General features: G+C 42.5%; 1 protein-coding gene and 1 pseudogene across 13 annotated transcripts in view; one reads left to right on the top strand and one right to left on the bottom strand.

Moving 5' to 3' along the window:
• The window catches only part of LOC309362013 (putative G-protein coupled receptor 34), a 302,268-nt gene that overhangs the window by 74,061 nt on the left and 213,415 nt on the right, over window positions 1-14,792 (bottom strand). The gene's annotated exons all lie outside the window — the stretch shown is intronic.
• On the top strand, window positions 9,537-10,370 carry LOC309361355 (DNA-binding protein inhibitor ID-3-A-like; annotated as a pseudogene). Its single transcript has 2 exons — window positions 9,537-9,959; window positions 10,025-10,370. The product of its transcript is annotated as a DNA-binding protein inhibitor ID-3-A-like (transcript).

Raw genomic sequence — 14,792 nt, forward strand, 5'->3', positions numbered from 1 at the left:
TCTGAATACAGTCTATGGCACAAAACCATTCAATTCTTCATGCCCCTGCTATTTGCAGAATCTACTGATCCCAGGAGAGCGAAATCTCTGCTGAGGACTTCTTGCCTCAGTTGGTCGGAATCACCCGCTGCAGGTACAAGGCAGGGCACAATGACCAGACCTCCTGGCCACCCAGGGCTTTAAAAGCCCCCTCAGTATTTCTAAATAGTCTGCAACACTGTCAACTTGAATGTGCTGGACATCTGTGGTTTTCTGCCTCTCCCCACATTCTTTTACTCCCACTTTCCTCCCCCATATCCTAAAACTTTCCTCTTCATAGCTGCTGCTCAAGTACTATCTTTCCTTTTAAAATAAAAAAATGCAGGTTTCTCCACAGTTTCTGTACATACATCAGCAATATGTATGCTTCAGCCCCTTTCCTGCTCCAAAATGGATTCCTTCCAAACTTGTCATCAAGTGGTACAGCCACACAGTTCACACCCTGCCCTTAATGAACCTTTCAGTTACTGCACACACTCCAAATTTGCGGAGGATGCACCTGTGTTATTCGCAGCCAGGTATTCCTAAACCCCTCAACACAAGTGTCCTTTCTGTTTTTCTGCACCCAGATTCAATCCCTTGCCAACACCTGACCAGAAGGTGCAGCCACACAACTCAGACCTTATATAAACCATGGATAAAATATAAATATCTCCTGGAACCTACAACCCCTTGGTGCATTTTACCCATCGAAGCCTTTGGCGATAAGAAGAAAAACATAAAGGGAAATTGGGCAAAATATAAAATGTTATTAGAGGGGGAAATTAATAAATTAAAAGGAAAGGACTTTGACATATATATTTGAAAGGCTGGCTCCAATACTTCCAACTGAATGAAAGACAAGGAAAATAGGGCTTGCTGGAGAAATATCAAAACTAAAGGGAACTCTAATCGAGCCTAAAGGAAAATATCTATCTAAAATGTATAATCTCCTCCACAATTCACACCCTGCCATCAAAGAACACATAGGGACAGAGGAAGCTAAAAGGACAGGCCACACAACAAGCCAGTGACTTCTGTCTTGCAGGTAGATTTTTCGGATGACCCAGACCTTTTCTCAAAAGGGGGGGGGGGAGAGGAAGAACCGCTGGAATATTGAGATGAAAAGGAGGAGGAAGAAGAGGAGTACGACAAGATTGGTAACCACAGAATGCTTTCCATTATTGAAGTTACAAGAGATGCATTCTGACAAAATGAAAAGCTTATTACAAATGAGAAGACATTCTGTTGTCTCCATAATGAGGACCAAATGGCTGTGTAGAAATTGTCTTGTGGAATCAGAAAGTTTGTTGCTGATGAAGTTAAATTGGAGCAGATGATAAAGGAACGAATGTTCAATGCTGCAAATTGAAAGTAGGCATGCCAAACTTATTGGAAGCTGTATGGCTGTACAAGCTGCATATGAACGGATTTTCTGTATTCCAGGCTTTTTCTATGATTTTGCAAACTTAACATATTCTCAGTATGTTTGGCACTTTTGTATATCAAAATTGATACTGCTGGGAGGGGATTGCAGATGACTAAAGGACCAATTGACTGGAAGGGTTTCCCTTCAAAATGATGGTGGTAGCGGTAATAATAAAAGAATTGTGGTACAAAAAAAATAATTAAAATATTTTTAAAAAGTTTATAGTGTGAGTGTTCACCTCTGTTGGTGCCTTGTTCAATGGTCTGAAACTGCTGCAACTGGCTACAGTCAGTGAAAATCTTTGGTACTGCAATTGTACTATTGATCTTTTTAAAATATAAAATTGCAGGTTGTCCCACAGTTTCTGTACGTACATCAGCTATATGTACACTCCTCCCTCTTTCTACGCCAGGATTGTCTTACAAACACGCCATCAGGTGGTATAGCCACACAACTCAAACCCTGCTATTAAAGAACTCCTCTCAAGAAACCTCCGAAGTGGTCCGCAAGTATTTCACTGAACTGCCAGAGCCCACTTTTGGAACTGGCCACCTCCAGGAAGTGTGCAATTCCAGAAAGGCAATCAACCCAGTGTGATCCTGCAGCAGCTCCTATGCAGCCGTCTGCTGTCACTTGGATCAGAGACAAGACAACATACAAGAAAAGGTGTTTGCAACTGAGAACCTTGGCTGGAACATGCCAGGTGTGTGTGGTTGTCTGTCTTCCCAGGCTCCTTATGCTCCCCATTTACTCCTCCTTGCCCTACAACCCTCATCATAACACGTTTCCAAACAAATAAATAACTTTTAACCAAGAGGAAGGAACCAGAATGATTGGCAACTCTAACTAGAGCAAACTAGAGCAAAATCCACAGGTTTTTTAAAACCAAATCTTAAGCCAGCCTATGGGACCAAACAATTATTTTGGCTCACAGTGCAGGTAGCCGAGTGGGACATACAACAGATGTAGATGAACACATCTACATGAACATATTACAGGGTTTTGCAGTGTCTTGGGGGTTTTTCTACACCAAGATTGATTTATCCCTCCTTTATTATATTTATTTCTCTCACCATAACAGGTTTCCAAACACATAAACAACTTTTAACCAAGGGGAAGCAACCAGAATGATTGGCAACTCTAACTAGAGCAAACTAGAGCAAAATCCTCAGTTTTTTAAACCACATCTTAAGCCAGCCTATGGGACCAGACAATTAATTTGGCTCAGGGTTCAGGTAGCCGAGTGGGACATACGACAGATGTAGATGAACACATCTAGGTCACATTGAGAAACCTGGCCACACAGTGCCAAGGAAATGAGACTAGCCAGCGAGGCAAAGATGGAGGAGAAATTGGAATGTTAATTACTCCCCCCCCAAAAAAAATCTGGGGCAAACTGGTGGAGACGATAGCGGCGGGGAAGCTATGTAGAAAATCTTATTTTTCATAAGCCCCCGATTTTCCCCCAGCTTTGGCTTTCTGTAAATTTAATTACCCAAGGTGTATTTCTACATAGATAGCAGGAGACCAAACACTGGAAAGAAAATACAGTCTTGAAGAGACTAGTGAATTGTGATGATTATGTTGGATTTCTATTTCTTTTGTTGAGTCAGAGTACTACAATCAAGTGTTAGCATATAACTGAGGATGCTTCTAGATTCCATGTTCTGTTTTCTGTGAAGCTCATTGTTTTTAACATTGTTTTGCTGTGTTGTGTTTCATGATGGGCGTAAAGCCGAATAAACATTTGTTGTTGTTGTTTTAACACAATGTGACAATTCAGGTAAAAACTAAAAAAAATTCCTTCCAGTAGCACCTTAAAGACCAACTAAGTTAGTTCTTGGTATGAGCTTTCGTGTACATGCACACTTCTTCAGATACACACACGTGTATGCACACGAAAGCTCATACCAAGAACTAACTTAGTTGGTCTTTAAGGTGCTACTGGAAGGAATTTTGTTTTGTTTTGACTATGGCAGACCAACACGGCTACCTATCTGTAACAGGTAAAAACTGTTAACCTTATTGTTTTTTTCTGGTGCTGTCAGAGTGTATGCTTTTGCACATTTGAAGTGCAGTCTGAAAGCAAAGTATGTATATAATAAATTACCCTCCCCTCTCCAAATCTGGGGAAAACTGGTGGAGACGATAGCGGTGGGGAAGCTACAAGAATTATTGTTGGGTTGTTGCTATGGGGAAGCAAATGACAGCCACAATCAGCTGTAAGAGACGCATGCCATAGGTAGCCGAGCGGGACATGTGACAGATGTGGAAGGACACATCTCGGTCACATCGAGAGATATAACTTCACAGAGAAGTGGGACTGGCAAGGGAAATGGCCCGCTAGTCATGAATGAGGTAGAAGAATGGGAAGTTCAGATGTGTAGTTCAGATTCTGCAGTTTGATTGCACCCAAATGGCAAAACATTCAGAGTGCTCCTTGCAGGCTTGTCTTAAACTTTAATACCAGGGAGCTCCAACAATTTGTGCCATATGACCAAGTAAGGCATCTTTCCAACTGCAGCAGCCCCGTTTACTGTATTGTTTCTGTTCGAATGAGAGGGGGTGTTAGGAAAACGTTCTTTAAGAAACAGATAAAAGTTCCTGGAAGCTTTAAAATGGGTTCCAGAATTTTCTTTAGTGCCTAGGAGTGGCACTCTCAGATTGATTGGTGTCCACTGGAGGTGCAAATAAAGGGAGGAAGTTGCAGGCTGCAATGTCCGTACAAGGAAAGCACACTCGCACCAAACACACACAACACACAAGACAATGTGCGCTGCCAATGGAAGTAAGACAATGTGTGCTGCTGATACTGTGAGTTTTGCTGTGTCAGGATTGTTAAGTACTGGACTGAGATTATTCTGTGCTGGATATATAAAGAAGGAATATAACTTTTCATTGTCGCATTTAACTTGTCTTAAAAGGTGGAGAGAGAAATCTAGTATTTGGACTTAGCAAAAAAAGAAAAGATAAGAAATGGGGGGTGGGGGAAAGAGCAAACCCTAGCAACGGAAAATTGTGCATGTCCTGCAACTTTGTATAACAATAGCTTAAAAAGGAATAAGTGGTTTATTAATAAATAAAGAAAAAAGAATATTTTTTCTTTACCTTCTGGTAGGAAACCATTCTAATATTCTCTGTGTAAAAAGTCTCTGCATTATATTGTAATTTGATTTTTTTGTAATTAAGACAAAAACCTCATGCACTCTGCAAAACAAGACCAAGAAAGAATTTAAACAGCTTCTTCCTGCTGCTCTCATTCACTGTGTTGAGTGTTGTGAGTGTGGTGGCTTGCATTGCCTTGGTCCGCCTCTCAGGGACCATCCAGTAGAGGGTGGGAAAAGCCATTCCTTGGACAGTTCTTCATTCAGTGGGACTTGAAAATAAAGACATTTTTCACATCCAAAAAAACAGAATTTTCATTCTGTCTGCAAAAGGAGATAAAGATGCAGTGCTTCATCAGGCACAATCATTAGAGAGGTTCATTCCGGGATTAATTAACAAAAAAGAAGATGGGATTCTAACAGCCAAAAAGGCTGCATCATACTATTGTTTGACTCGTGTTTCGCAACCCTTTCTCGTGCCTGTCCCTCTCTGAAAAGCTTAGTACAAAATATTGAAAAGCTTAGTACTAAAAAGAAAAGCTTAGTACTTGGCAAAAGTCCCAAGTTAAACCCAGGGGTGAATTGCAAACCTCAACCCCTCGAGTCAAGTTCATTGCTGATGGCCCAGCCGAGGGGAATGGAGCTTTCGCCTGGCCAAGCCGTTGAGTAGGTTCTGGGTCGTACCCAGGGAGGATTCCTATGTCGGGAAAAGTATCCCTGAGTGGGTCACTCCATTGTTGCAGCCCCGCAGACTAGACGGGAGGAGTATGACTACAAGGGACCACCGCAATGAACAAGGGAGGTTCGGGAAGAGGACAACTATCGAGAGCCGGAGCGCCCACCCCAGGAAAGTCGCTGACCAACGATGTATCGACCGCCTAGCGCAGCCCAGATATACTCGCCAGGAAGGTCTTGGGAGCCCCGCGGGCCAGTTCAACAGTACGAGGAAGAGGAGGGGTAAGAGCAGCATCCCAGACCCTCTTACAGGTATGAAGGGCAGGAACCTCAGCGCCTGGAAGGACAAGCCCCGAGTTATCGCCCTGCCCCAAGGTACAGCTATGACCAAGAGGCACGAGATGTGGTTCCAGTGCGCGTTTCTCGTGAGTTTACCCTGAGGGATTTTGACTTACCTATTTTCCCTGCGTATAAACCCCCCATGGATTTCCTGAGCTATCTGACTTTATTCGAACTAACCTGCTGGGAGTCCCCTGAAGACTGTATATGTCTTTTCTGAGGGCATTGATTAGTGGGGAATTGGCGGATCTCGTGGGCCATCTTCCTTTGTCCCATGCGCTAGACTATGAACGGTATAAACGCCTTGCTTTGCAAAGATATGCACTGTATGCGGAAACCTACACACGCGCTTTCCAGAAGGTTGATAAAACTGCTTCTTCTGAGTCTACCATTGGCAGCTGCGAAGGTGGCGCAAAATTTCAACTTTTGGCTGTCTGCAAGGAGGTAGATACATTTGAGGGACTGAGGCAGTTGGTGATTAAAGAACAGTTTCTTTTTGGGGCTATTATCCTGCCCAACCCTGCTGTAGATCACCTCATGAAATCTTTCAGCCTAATATCTAATGACATCCCCAAAGGCAAGAAAAATCTATTCCACAACAGCAGCTGCCAGAATATCCCATCACTATTAGAATGGCAAAAAAACTAGTTTGTAGAAATGGCAAAATTGAAAGCAATTATTAGAGGCCACTCAAATCAGAGAATAATTAGTAAGTGGGATGGAGTGAAGGAATACATGAAAAAATATGGTTCCGGAATTGAAATATTAATAGAGAATGTTTAAAACATGCAGGGTAAGCAAGAAAATAATAGTAGAAGCAATTGAATAATTATTAAATTATAACAACGCAACAAGATGGAAGAAGTAAAATATTGAGATCATACATTGGTGAAGGGGAGTGGGGGGTATATGGGAACCTATAATATCATTTATAATATAATCTGTTAATTGTGTTGTATATACATAGAGCAAAGCAAGCCAAGAGCAATTAGATATATTTTAATTTAGGTAATCTATGTAATAGGCTTGTGTTAGAAATGAGTATGGATTTTGAATTTGATGTTTGTAATATTTTCTGGATTTGAAATAAAAATTAAAAAAAGGAAAAAGAAACCATTTGCAGCCTCTGGAATCAGCCAGCAAGAGATCCACAAGAGCCAGATTCTGGACTTGAAGAATCCCAAGCACATTTATCTGGGTTTTTCATTCTCTCTGCAAGAGGAGAGAAGTGAAAGGCAGTGCTACATCAGGCACAGTCATTAGGGAGGTGCATTCAGGGATTAATTAACAAAAAAGAGGAGGTGATCCTAACAGCCAGAAAGGGTGCTCTGCTTGGAAAGCAGAAAAGAGATGGCTGCTCCGTCCATTCCTCCTCCTCCTCCTTCTTCTTCTTCTGCTGCTGCTAATGGAGGCCTGGAACAATGCTTCGTCATGGCTGCCATGACGCCACATTTACCCCGTCCTCCCTGCTCTGCTGGTCCACGTGGCCATTTGCAGAGGGGTGGTTTCCGCAGCCCCCCACCATCCCACCCCCTTTCCTCTATGCTAGGTAAATAGAATTACAGGATTTCCTGTTTTCCTCTTCATGCCTGCTGCTCAAGTACTATCTTTCCTTTTCAAATAAAAAATTGCAGGTTTCTCCACAGTTTGTTTACATACATCAGCAGTATGTATGCTTCAGCCTTTCCTACACCAATATGTATTCCGTTCCAAACATGCCTTCAGGTGGTACAGCCACACAGTTCACACCCTGCCTTTAATGAACTTTTTAGTTACTGCACACACTCCAAATTTGTGGAGGATGCACCTGTGTTATTCGCAGCCAGGTATTCCTAAACCCCTCAACACAAGTGTTGCTAGAGAAATATCAAAACTAAAGGGAACTCTAACCCAGCCTAAAGGAAAATATCTATCTAAAATGTATAATCTCCTCCACAATTCACACCCAGCCATCAAAGAACTTTTGTCTCACTTAAAGCGCTCAACCTTTTCTGAGGATGAACACCTCAGAACACATAGGGACAGAGAAAGCTAAAAGGACAGGCCGCACAACAAGCCAGTGACTTCTGTCTTGCAGGTAAATTTGCATCAAAGCTTTTCTTCTCGGAATTATTTAATCAGAAATCTCTTTTAACTTTCTTTAAAAAAAAAAAAAGAAATGAGGGAAGATTTAATTATTATTTTTTAATTAATGTTGGGGTGTGGAGGGGAAATAAACAGCACGGAAAGATTTCTTTTTCTTCTTCGTCTTCTCCCAGAGATCACAATTTAAATCTGTTTGGAATACATTGGATTCTGGTGGCCAAGCAAGATGCAGAAGAGACTGGCAGCAGGTGCTACGAGGGAGGTCAGTAGCTAATTATAAATAAACTCAATCTGTCCCTGCTGAAGGAGTCTTGCCCCCGTCCCCCCTCTGAGCACCTGACAGTCGTTAAAATAATGAAGGGTATACAATAATGAAGCCTTAATTAAAATATCTTGAACAATATCCATATTTATATTTTTTTAAAGCTACAAGATAGAATTCTGTAAAGACTGCTTCTGAGAAATGGGATCGTGAGACCTGGCACACATAACTACCATACAGGGGGTGCAGCTGACTTGGTCGTGGTTGTTTTTTTTAGCTTGGCTGCCCAGCCAATCTTTGTGATACTGCAAGCCTTTCTCAGGCTTTGCCGTGCCATGGAGAAGAAAGGTTTGGAATGCCAACCAATATGCACATTATACCTTGCGGCACAAAGGTAGCCATTGCTTAGATACATCTCCACGTTGCTCTTTGTGGCTTACATTTTGTGTGAGTCACTTGTAAGTGCTCCAGGCTTCACACTTGATCAATTCTGTACTGCCCTTACAAATGTTGATTTCTAGCGCTTTTTTAGACTAAGAAATCATGGGGTGAGTTGGTTTCATCAAGGGACTACAATATTAGATGTTTAGAAAGTGCAAAAAGAAAGTGTTTGCAACTGTGATTGTAATATTCATCTTTTTAAAATATAAACATTGCAAGTTTGGGCACGCTTACTTAGTTTGGGCACAGCAGCTATATGTAATAAATCATCATCTTTATCTAAAAGCATCCAGCATTAAAAATCTCCTGATACACGGCTCAGGAGGTAGAGAGGGAGAAGGAAGAGAAGGCAGGAAGGGTAACCATGTCAGACCACTAACTCCTCGAAATACAAATGTCTTCCAGATAGATTGCCCATAAACTCCACCCTTGGTCCAACACGGTTACCTCTTCCATGCTTTGCTAATCTGTTCCTCTTTCTCTCTCTGAGGAAAAAAACCTATACCTTTTTCCCATACAAATGTTTAACTTTAACATATAAAATGCACACTAATATAGGTAACATCAAAATACCAAAAACCAGTATAATCACAGGGTGCCAAGCCAAATTTAAAATGTTGGTCATGGTAGGGCTCTATCCTGAAAAGATGTCCCACCAATGACGTGTGGTTCAATCCTGAATATCCTGAGTAACTCTTCTTAGCTTGGCTTGTTTTACTACGGCAATATTAGTACTTTGCATTATGACACATTCCAAGTTTTTCCGTAATCTTCATGTGCTTTCTCACTCCATTTCTCCAAGCAGACTGAATCCCTCGCAAAGACCCCATCGGATACCTGCAGCCACACAACTCAAACCCTGCCAGCACTGAACTTTTCAGTTACTTCAATCACTCCACATTTGCCGAGGGTGCGTTTGCATTCCTCTCAGCCTGGAATGCCTCCTTCAGGAGGTACAATGAAACCATTTGCAGCCCCTGGAATCAGCCAGCAAGGGATCCACGAGAGCCAGATTCTGGACTTGAAGAATTCCAAGCACATTTATCTGGGTTTTTCATTCTGGCCAAAATTATGCCAATAACCTTAAACTAAATTTGGCATCAATTGTGTATTTATTTGGGGAGGTCTTGGGGGTCTTAACATGCAAAACACCAAAATCAGCCATGGAAATCTTGCAACACGTCATAGATTCCATAGGTCCTCTCCAGTTGTAAAGAAGATAGAAGAAGAGAGAGAGAAAAGACCCTGACTGGGGAAAGGATCAGAAAATATCTGCTACTGCAAAGGTAGCATTTTTGTTTTTAAAATATATACATGGGGCTTTTTTGCAAAGAGAAGCATTTTCTGCGTGCACACAATAGAAAATCAACCAGGCTGGCAAGCAAGGGGCAGTATCTCGAGGTTGCTTGCTTGCTTCTCCCGCCTTAAGGAAGGAAATCTTGCCCTTCTGCAAATCCCTGCTGGTTTCTCCTCCTTCGTGGCCATGAACGGAATCAGCCCCGTCAGATCAGTCAGGATCTGCTAGGAAGCAAGCTGTGTGCTGCCTCTCTAATCAGAGCCTCACCATCACCCAGGGAACGAACAACAGAACGAAGCCCCTCGGCCAGTGACTCCTGCTGCACAGGCCTTCAATAAAATGCAATGAGTCTTGCCAAAAAAAGAAAACCAGAGCCCGGCTCAGGAGGAGCCCAAGACCCTCCTTTACAACATGAATGACTGCTACTCCAAGCTGCGCAAGCAGGTGCCCAGGATCCCGCAAGGCCCCAAAGTCAGCCAAGTGGAAATCTTGCAGCACGTCATCGACTATATCTTTGACCTGCAGATCGTGCTAGAGGAACAGGCGAAGAAGGGGCAAGATCCGCCCACAGCTGAGACTTCCCTACTCTCTTTAAAAGTTGCAGAGCGGGCATCCGAACTTTGCTCAAAAGAGGAGAGGAATCTCTGCCACTAACTTCTTAAAACAGACTGCAAGTGGGGAATCCTGGCATTTGGTTCCCTCCAATGAGACAGGAGATAGAAGAGAGACATGAACAGGGGAAAGGATCAGATGTTTTAACCCCGTGCATCCAGTAATGGAGAGACCTCCACCATTCTCTTCCAGATAAACTGTAGAACATGGGTCTGGCCAGGCAGTTTCAGATGCCTTGACTGGCCTTCCAGAAACAACTTTGTGCCCTCAATCTGTTATTCTCTTCCAACGGCCTGAAAACAAAATTTGCAGGCCAGGGAGTGGGGGTGTTGAAAGCAAGCCCACTTTTCACTAACTATCATATGGCTGTATTAAACAAGAAGAAACTTTGCAGAAGAAGAAATTTTGTGGTGTTTGTGTGTCAGACTGGGCAGATAATTATTATTATAATTATTGTTATTAAAGCTCTGAACACTCAGATTCTTCATGCTATTTTACTGGTCATGAGATTTCTTACTGAAATCACACACTTCCAACAATGCAGCAACTTGTGACAAATGTGGACAGATCTGTCATTTGCTCAGAAAAAAGGGGCAACAAAAAACTCCAACAACTTTGCATATATGCAGCTTGTATGCATATTTTGGATTATAGTTTTTTAACATAATTTTTTTGGGGTGAAGGGGACTTTCAAGAACATGAAAACTGAGGTGTCTTAGGGCTGTTTTGCCTCATGGTTTTTGTTGCTCAACTCTAATAGAAAGAACACACATGTATCCTTTTTTGTCAGGAAGGTTGATTTCTTCATCCATAAATTCTACTTCCTTTGGTGTGTGTGTTTTTTAAAAAAACTTTTCATAAAAGCTTTTTGCATAATAAATCTTAAGCTGGTGTTTCTTTAAAAAAACCAAATACATACACACACACACACACATATTGCAATTCCTGCTGCAGTTTCTTAACATACATCAGCAGAGTTTATGCTTCAAGAGGAGAGAAGTCAACAGCATGGCTTCATCAGGCACAGTCATTAGGAAGGTTCATTTAGGGATTAATTAACAAAAAAGAGGAGGGGGTCCTAACAGCCAGAGAGGGCGCTCTGCTTGGAAAGCAGCAAAGCTGTATGTACTCATCACTCCTTTTCTGCACCAAGATAAAATCCCTTTTCGAAAAGCCCTTAGATTGGCTAGCCATTAAGGGGTTACTTAGATTGAGATGTTGCTTCTCCAAAGATACACCCTTATGCTGCTTGGCCCCTTCAACAGCACAGTTTAGGAGTTCAACTGCCTCTCCCCAATGGATGACTTTGTGGACACCCTCAAGTTTCTGGTGTGGATGTGGCTGTTCACCTGCGTTTGTGTCTTATTCAAAGGCTCTGATTTCACCTCTTCAGTATTCCCCTTATTTATGAAAAGCACCAGGTTAGAAGTGACCATTCTAGTGAAACTGCATCGCAAAAAGGCATTGGCAAATGTCCTTTTCAGCACTTTTCTGCACAAAAATCGATTCCCTTGTAAACATGCAATCAGGTTGTATAGCCACACTGTTCACACCCTTCCTATCAGCCAGGAATGCCTCCTTCAGGAGTTACAATGACACCATTTGCAGCCCCTGGAATCAGCCAGCAAGGGATCCACGAGAGCCAGATTCTGGACTTGAAGAATTCCAAGCACATTTATCTGGATTTTTCATTCTGGCCAAAATTATGCCAATAACCGTAAACTAAATTTGGCATCAATTCGTCATGGATGCCATGGGGCCACATTCACCCCGTCCTCCCTGCTCTGCTGGTCCACGTGGCCATTTGCATAGGGGTGGTTTCCGCAGCCCCCACCATCCCACCCCCCTTCCTCTATGCTAGGTAAATAGAATTACAGGATTTCCCACAGATTCTGTACAGACATCAGCTACATGAACGCTTCAGCCTTCTTCTATAGCAAGATGGATTCACGCCATCAAGTGCTACAGGCATACAACGCAAACCCTGTGATTCAAGAGCTTTTCAATTACTTAAACGGCTCCACATTTGCCACGGCGGCAGCAACACTGTCAACCTGAATGTGCTGGACAGTCTATCTTGGTCGCCCTGATGGATGACCTTGCAGACAGGTGCCTATGAAAAACTAAGGGTTATGAGAATTGGAGGCAGTGTATCTTTACTTACTTGCTTCCATTTTAAGGGGGGAAGAGAAGCATGCATGTGTGAAAAACAATGTTGTCCAATGAAATTTGATATTGTGTCACACCAGGCCCACAGATTTTTCAAGAAAAATTCAATGGTGCATTACTGGGCTATCAGACCGTGTGTAGTTCAGATTCTGCAGTTTGATTGCACCCAAAGGACAGAAGATGCGGACTGCTCAGTGTCAGAGCTGGCCCACGCCTCCTTGCAGGCATGTCTTAAGATTTAAGAGCATGGGCCTCAAACCATTTGTGCCATATAACCAAGTAAGGCATCTTTCCAACTGCAGCAGCCCCATTTCCGTTGTAAAAGATGGAAAAAAACACAGTTCCATGGAACAACAGGTAATGTAGTGTGAAAGAAACATTGGGGGGGGGGGCAGAAGCCCTAACAGAATAATCAGGAACACCTAAACAATAATCGCCACATCTAAATACAGCCTATGGCACAAAACCATTCAATTCTTCATGCCCCTGCTATTTACAGAATCTACTGATCCCAGCAGAGCTAAATCTCTGCTGAGGACCTATTGCCTCAGTTGGTCAGAATCACTGTCTGCAGGTACAAGGCAGGGCACACTGACCAGACCTCCTGGCCACCCAGGGCTTTAAAAGCCCCCTCAGTATTTCTAGACAGGGTCTCAGTTCCCCCAATATTCGGGGGCCCGGCATCCCCCACTGCTGGGCTGTTGCTGTGGGGCCGCAAATGACGGTCACCAGCAGCTGTGGGAAGCCCAGGGCCCTGTTAGCAGCAAGGGACATGCAACAAATATAAATGGCTGCGCCTGGTAGATGAGGCGAAGATGGATGAGAGCGAAGGGGAAACATTTGATTATATCTATTTCCATACTGCAGGGCATCAGGTTTCCAAACAAATAAACAATTTTTAACCAAGAGGAAGGAATGATAGCCAACTAGAGCAAAATCTTTAGTTTTTTCATCACATCTTAAGGCAGCCTATGGGACAAAACAATAAATTTTGTGCTGGGCACAAGTAGCCGAGTGGGACGCATTTCGGTCACATTGAGGAATTTGACCAAACAGTGACAAGGAAATGGGACTGGCTAGCAAGGCAAAATGGAGGAGAAATTGGAATGTTAATTACCCCCCCCCCCATTTGGGACAAACTGGTGGAGGCGATAGTGATGGGGCAGCTACAATAATTTTGGGGAAAATGAGTTTGCAAAACAACTAAGAGAACAAAGTAAAATATTTAGGACAAGCAAATAACTGGAGAACCAGTGATGGAAGTTTTTTGTTAAGAGAAAGAAAGACAAACATTGAAAGCAACAACAGAATGAGAGGGGGTGTTAGGAAAACATTCTTTAAGAAACAGATAAAAGTTCCCGGAAGCTTTAAAAAGGGTTCCAGAATTTTCTTTAGTGCATAGGAGTGGAACTCTAGGATTGATTGGTGTCCACTGGAGGTCCAAACAAAGAGAAGTTGCAGGCTGCAATGTCCATAGAAGGAAAGCACACTCACACCCAACACACACATACAAAGTATCAGCACACACGCTGACAAGGTTGGAAGTAAGACAATGTGTGCAGCTGAAACTGTGAGTTTTGCTGTGTCAGGATTGTAAATTACTAGACTGAGATTATACTGTGCTGGAGATACAAAGAAGGAATTTAAATTTGCAGTATCACATTTAACTTGCCTTAAAAGGTGGAGAGAGAAATCTAGTATTTGCACTTACAAAAAAATAAAAGATAAGAAAAGGAGGGTGGGGGAAAGAGAAAACCCTATCGAGTGAAAATTGTGTACGTCCTGCAACTTTGTATAACAATAGCTTAAAAACGAATAAGTGGTTTATTAATGAAGAAAAGAAAAAATCATTTTTTTCCTTTACCTTCTGTTAGGAAACCATTTTAATATTCTGTGTGTAAAAAGTCTCTGTATTACATTGTAATTTGATTATTTTGTAATTAAGACAAGAACCTTGTGCACTCTCAGAAAAAAGAACAAAAAGGAATTTAATCAGTAGTGGATTAGGGTGCGCATGAGTGGCAGGGGCTCCTGAGACCTCTAGTCGTCTTTCGAATGGACAATGTTGAAACAGAGCTTTATCAAAAATGAATGCTGGTCTGTATGATCCCTATCGATAGTTGTTATGATTTCTTCATTCCGTGGGGCTTGAATATAAAGTTCACTGGAAGACCGTCAGGTCAAGATGATGGAGTTCGAAGACATAATCTGGACTCAGCGTGACGAACTGTTTCAAAAGGATTGGAACAAATTTATATTTTTGGGGACCACCAGGGGGCGCGTTGGAAGATGGCCAACAATAACATCTCTCTGACCCACACGAGGTAGTTTAGGGGCTGCTATGGGAAGTAGGCAGCCTTC

Source organism: Podarcis melisellensis, assembly GCF_964234715.1.
Source record: "Podarcis melisellensis genome assembly, chromosome: Z".
Taxonomy (NCBI): domain Eukaryota; kingdom Metazoa; phylum Chordata; class Lepidosauria; order Squamata; family Lacertidae; genus Podarcis; species Podarcis melisellensis.